The sequence below is a fragment of the Thunnus albacares genome, chromosome 22 (assembly GCF_914725855.1).
Source record: "Thunnus albacares chromosome 22, fThuAlb1.1, whole genome shotgun sequence".
Classification (NCBI taxonomy): Eukaryota; Metazoa; Chordata; class Actinopteri; order Scombriformes; family Scombridae; genus Thunnus; species Thunnus albacares.
The window spans coordinates 2974593-2981488 of record NC_058127.1 but is presented as its reverse complement, the minus strand read 5'-3'; the positions used below and the strand labels follow the sequence as shown (position 1 = coordinate 2981488).

At 43.1% G+C, this 6896-nt stretch overlaps 1 protein-coding gene across 1 annotated transcript in view; it reads left to right on the top strand.

Moving 5' to 3' along the window:
• The window catches only part of LOC122974105 (serine protease FAM111A-like), a 35623-nt gene that overhangs the window by 11743 nt on the left and 16984 nt on the right, over positions 1-6896 (top strand). The window lies entirely within an intron of this gene.

The window sequence follows — 6896 nt, the reverse complement described above, 5'->3', positions numbered from 1 at the left end:
TTCTACATCTTCTTTCTCAACTTCCAAAATGTATTTGACAGGTACTATGTACTAAATACTAAGTGGACGCTTTAAACAACAGTTAAATATGTCTTTAAAAGCTTTAAAGGGGACATATTGTGGCAGAGTGATCCCTCCACATTTGGTTTGGTAAATCAATGCACTGTCATTCCCTTGCTGCTGTCTTTTTGTGACGCGCTGCTAGCTGAACTAGGGCCATCACTGTTTGCAGCGGGGCTGCGCTGCACTTTGGCCTCCCTCCGGTGTCTGTAAGGTGAGCTTTTTCCCAGCTTTCTGGTAGGAGCGTGCCTTGTACAGGTAGCTTAATTTCTGCTTCTTGTTGTGCTGTAGTGGAGCCTGTCTCTTGGCCTGCTGGAAACTCACAGCGGGATTGTTGTGCTCCGAACCAGTGTGTGGGCAGTTTAGTGTTTGGGCTGCAGCAGTCACAGAAACTTTCCTCCTGGTACCTGGGAGGCTGCACCTCTCCTTGCTGGTGAGTGTTTTATTCTGCATTGATGTAGTTAGTAACTATTAACACTATGTGGGTATTTACTGTCCAGGCTGCATCCCGCGGCATCCCACTGCCCTCCAGCCTGGGCTGCTGTTCCGGTGTTGCTGCTGTTCTCCTCCATTTCACTGCTGTTATGACGCAATCTCCGCTGCTGCTACGCTGTAACCTGGTCTACTGCACGTCATTTATGATGTATCGACCGCTGGTGTCATAGCGACCCTGAGCCAGAGGAGTGTATAGTTTGTTGCTTTATTAATTTGGTTAAGCTTTTCGTTAATTTTCTTTAACTTTTCCTTATGTTTAATTTATATTCTTTTCTTTTGCTTATCTTATTTCTTGTGCTTTAGTTTAATTTGTTAAATTGTACTGACTTCTTTTTTTCTAAATTCAATTTTGTTTTCAATTTGTCTTTAACTTCACGGTTGGTCGGCTCATGTCATATGTTCCCCCTCATGTGCCTGCATTAATTCTCTGCCTCAGCCTGTAGGAGCCGTGGGCCTAGGCCGGGCCGACGAGCTCTTTTCCCCCTGGTGGTGGTCCCCTCATGTTCTGCTGTGGTGGTGAATGGTACCGTGTGGTTTGAGTTTTTGCAAACACATGCGGGTGGTTTTATTTATTTGCTTTCTCCTCTTCTCTCGGCCAGTTTCCCCTGTGACTGGGATCCCCCCTTGCTCCTAGTAGTATCAGGCAATTAACGCTAGTAAGCCATTGGGATTGTGCAATAATTTTTACTATAATACATTTTGATATATTTGTGTAAAAGATCGAATGTTTTTTAATATACTTACTGTGCATTTATTGTTAATATTTTTTTATTGTGGAATCACAAACTCTCTTCCATCCAGTGTTTTATTCGACCCTGTGTGACCTGCTGAGCACTTAATTTGAATGTCCTGGGGGCGAAATTCCCCCAGGTAGCGTAGTTGGACATCATTGATTGAAGCAACCATATTTAACCCACGGTGCTCTGCCACATTATGAAAAACACACTTTTTCAGTGCCTCTGCACATACATTTGGGTCTCTGTTGTGCCTACTAACACACAAACTGTGAAACAAGACAACAGTCAGTTTTTTGTGGGCTGCCTTGGGCTGAAAACATGATTCGACAAGACATTCAGGTTTGCCTTAGTGCAAGCTCATTGGAATTATGTGAACCTTTTTTTTTTTTTTTTTTTTTTTTTCTAGAGTTGCGTGCTTTTCTTTTTACTAACGGGTCTCCTCGGATCCCTCACTCGTGTCTCTTCCTCGCATACTCTGATATTTTTGCCCTAACCCTAACCATCTCACGTCTCATGCCTGTACCTAACCAACGAAGACAAGCTAAGAGTAGGGTGAATCCTTGTGGAATGCGGGTGAGAGAAAAAATTAAGACAAGATAATACTTTGGTCCTTGCTCATTCCAGGGTCATTTTGAGGAGACAACTACCCATGATGTACATCACCTCAACTGTGAAATATGAAGAAGTCAGTTATCAATATGTAGAAATTATTAAGTAACAGTTTAAACTTTACACTTAAAATTCATGTACAATTAACAGTTTAAATGTTAAATTATTTGATTATAAATCTATAGCAGCGTCTGGCTGAACCAAATAAGACGCATAGACAATTTAAATACATTAATTACTCAAAGAGCAGAACTGACAAAAAGGAGCAATAAAAAACAGCTGCAACCCACAGAATATGTTTAAATAAAACAGCTTATTTAGTTTGTGAAAGTCTGATGTCCTTTTCAGGCTCAGGATGTTAGGCTATTAAAGGAGACACAAGACTGTTCGGCGTCATATTTTCCTGAAGGAGCTGAGACGTACGTGAAACAGAAAAGAAGAAAAGAAGCCTTTTGGCTTATGAGGAAAACTAATAAAGTTACAATAGTGTTTTTTTTATGAGTCATTCCTGTTCCACTGGTAGTTTCCTGATCTGCTGTATTACAACAACAGTCTGACTGTTTACTGTCCCGTCAGATCAGCTGACCAATCAATAAACACATTTGATCAAAGCAGTGTTGCCGCCTGTAGTTCCTCACTCCTTGTCTCCTCAAGGGTACATTTACAAATTGGAAGATCCATGATGATGCGGAAGGAGATTGGTTTCCGAGTCACGGCCAGAGGACAGAGGGTGGGAGGATGTGTGGAAGTATAAACTAGCTAAATGAAAAGCACCCAGAGTTTTACCTCATCTTTGTGTGAATGTAAAACCAAAATAAAGGAGAGCACTTTTGCCATTTTGTGTGTTTGAGAGATTATGTCATTCTGTGTGTGTGTGCTCCTCTTAAACTTTTCTTCTTTTCTCAGTTTACTGGTGGATCTCAAACAACTTTAAGGTCCACCCACAGGACTTAAAGGGGACCTATTATCTTATTTCCAGCTCTGTATTTTTATTCTGGGATTCCACCAGAGTAACTTTGCATGATTCAAAGTTTAAAAAAACTCCCTATTTATTTTATACTGGCCCTTTATGCAGCCCCTCACTTCAGCCTGTTTCTAACAGGCTGTTTTAGCTCCTGTCTCTGTAAGACCCCTCCCGATGAGCCCACTCAGTTCTGATTAGTCAGCTTTCAGGAAGCCTGCTGAGGGGCAGCCATATTAGAGTTGTGTTAAGTTACTGCAAACCTAACATTTCCTGCTTTACTGCTTAAAATTAAAAGTTTTAAAGAGCTGTACAGTACCAGGCCTGGAAATTATCCACACCTACTGCCTAAATAAACTAACTGCACTCCATGAACACCTTGCAGCACAAATGAAGCAACTGCTGATGGATGGGACCCACCCAGGGTGGTTAACCCAAGGACAGACAGTCCTGATCATGAAGGACCCCCAGAAGGGCATGATCCCATCCAACTACCGGCCAATAACCTGCCTCTGTACAACATGGAAGCTCCTGTCAGGCATCATAGCGGCTAAGATGAATGGGCACTTGGCCCAATGCACGAGCAGGGCCCATAAAGGAATCACTAGTAATACCAGGGGAGCTAAGCACCAGCTACTGGTTGATAGAGCAGTCACCCAAGACTGCAAGACCAGGCAGACCAACCTGTGCACTGCCTGATTGACTACAAGAAGGCCTATGACTCAATGCCACACACATGGATACTGGAATGCTTGGAAATGTACAACATCAACAGGACGCTAAGAGCCTTCATCAAGAACTCAATGGGGCTGTGGAAAACAACTCTGGAGGCCAACTCGAAGCCAATTGCAAAAGTTACCATCAAGGGTGGCATATACCAAGGTGATGCATTATCCCCGCTGCTGTTCTGCATAGGCCTGAACCCCCTCAGCCAGATCATCTCAAAGAGTGGCTACGGGTACCGGTTCCGAAGTGGAACAACCATCAGTCACCTCCTCTACATGGATGACATCAAGCTGTATGTCAGGAATGAGAGAGACATCAACTCACTGATCCACATCGCCAGGATCTACAGCAACAAGATCAGAATGTCATTCAGACTAGATAAGTGTCGTCAGATGATATGGAAGAGAGGGAAGATGATCAGAACCATGGAGGGTTGAAGTACCAGAGGGCAGCATTGCAGATGTTCAGGACAGCTACAGATACCTTGGGATCCTGCAGGCAAATGGGAACCTTGAGGAGGCCGCTAGGAAGTCAGCCACAGCCAATACCTACACAGAGTAAGGCAGGTCCTGAAAAGTCAGCTGAATGGGAAGAACAAGATATGAGCCATCAACATATATGCCTTGTCGGTCATCAGATACCCCGCTGGTATAATAAGCTGGCCAAAGGAGGAGATAGAGGCCACTGATATCAAGACAAGGAAGCTCCTCACAATGCATGGAGGGTTTCATCCCAAGTCCAGCACCCTGACACTGTACACTAAGCGGAACGAGGGAGGCCAAGGACTGGTGAGCGTCAGAGCCACTGTCCAGGACGAAACAACCAACGTCCAGGAATACATCAGGAAGATGGCCCCCAAAGATGAACTGCTAAGTGAATACCTCAGGCAGCAGAAACCTGATGATGCAGAGGAGGAGGAGGAACCATCATGGAGGGACAAGCCCCTACACGGCATGTACCACAAACAGATAGAAGAAGTGGCTGATATCAAGAAATCCTACCAGTGGCTGGAAAAGGCTGGACTGAAGGACAGCACAGAAGCACTGATCATGGCAGCACAAGAACAGGCACTTAGTACAAGATCAATAGAGGCGGGGATCTACCACACCAGACAGGACCCCAGGTGCAGGCTGTGCAAAGATGCTCCTGAGACAGTTCAGCACATAATAGCAGGGTGTAAGATGAAGGCAGGAACAGCGCACATGGAACGCCATAACCAAGTGGCTGGCATAGTGTACAGGACTTCCAGATCCAGACTGACAAGCTGGTGATGGCTAACCAACCAGACATCGTGTTGATCAACAAACAACAGAAGACGGCAGTGGTGATAGATGTAGCAATCCCAAGCGACAGCAACATCAGGAAGAAGCTTGAAAAATACCAAGGGCTAAAAGAGGAGCTAGAAAGGATGTGGGGAGTAAAGTCAACAGTCGTGCCAGTGGTAATCGGAGCACTGGGGGCTGCGACCCACAAACAGGGAGAGTGGCTCCAGCAGATTCCAGGTACAACATCTGAGGTCTCTGTCCAGAAGAGCACAGTCCTAGGAACAACTAAGAACCCTCAAACTCCCAGGCCTCTGGTAGAGGACCCGAGCTTGAGGAAGACACACCACCACCACCACCATGGGAGGGGAGTGAGAGGGGGATTTTATATATATATATATATATATATATATATATATATATATATATATATATATATATATATATATGATTAAAATAAAGGAAAATGATAATAGGTCCCATTTAAACCAAAATCTCCACTGACTAAATAAAATAGTAATAATAATAATAACCTCTTCCCACCCATTTCCCACTCTGCTATAAATTCTCTATTTTTCGGGTGTTTGAGAGAAACTAAAAACTTCTCTCAACAGCTGCTGCACACAATTCTCCAGAAACTCTCATAACACCTAGAAATCTTCTTGTTGCATCAACAATTATGTCAATGTTCTCATATTTTCTTTGTATTCTAGTAGTACAGTTAATTACTCCTCTTAGTTACCAAAGAGGCCAAAAACTTCACCTGATCCTTACAAAAGCAAAACTCATCATTATGGCATGATGCATTCACTAGAGAAAAAAAAGTCTGAATTAACTTGATAATTATCTCAGAATTCTGAGAAAGGTTTTCATGGAAAAACACAAAATCACACTGACTATTTGTCATCTGCATGTATGTGTGCTGTATTTACAACAGCAGGGATTTATTTTCTTGAGAGTTGCTATGGGCCTTGAAAATAGTCATGGCAGAGATTTTTTTTAAAAAAGTCTTAAAGCTTCATTGCATGGTGAGAAAGTTCTCAGCTGTTTGTAAAAGTTAAATTCTAGCAGACATGAAACAAACAGAAATGTCATATTTCATCATGTTTTCCACATGGTTTTCCATCTTTTGAGCTTTGACTGCTGCTCTTTGACTGCAGCTCACTTTGTGTTTGGGTAAGTTTACAGGTCTCTCTATATGTATGTAGGTCCCTTTATACCTTTCACAAAAGTATTTAAATAAAAAAACATTTACCACCTTAATTTCAGCACTACGACCTGGAGTGTACTTGATTTGCCAGTCATCACAGTGATTAGTGCAATGATGTGTTCAGCAGCCTCATTCAGAAAATGGATTCACACCGTCTCAGCATTGATTAAACCTCCTGTGTTTGATTGTTTCCCCACTGAAAAAGTGAGAGGTTCACATGTTGAGAGATGACATGTTGCTCCTCACTGATGTAGCTTTACCTGACTTCATATAAGGGCTGGAGCAGTTCATTGTTGCTTGAACCGAGTACGGTCTAGACCTGCTCTATGTGAAATGTGCCCTGAGGTGACTTTTGTTGTGATTTGGCGCTATGTAAATGGAGATTGAATGGAGATGAAATCAGTTTCATAGTGTAATGGTTTCCACCTACAGATAACCAATACCCCCCACCGATGTGGATAAGGTACTGACAGACGGCTGTCCTCTACCTCTGACCTAAGTATCTAACAGGGTTCCCAAAATCTACACGCAAGACCATCATAGCCTTGCTTACAGAACCAGAGTTCAGCTTGGCTTCTTTAATCACCAGCTGTCGTTGAACCACTACAAATGGGCCTTTGTAGTCAGGAATTCCTAACAGCCTGGGTCACAACAAAGTGTATTGGTGCAAATGAGTGTTGGTTTGAAAGTACCCCATGATGACCTTCTACATGTCATCACTGAAGGAGGCAAACTCTGACTGTCGAGGACACTCGCCCCGTCTTATAGGGCAGCTTCAGAGCCCTGATCCTAACAGTTTAGCCAATAAAACAGGTAAAATAAAACTTTCAACCTGA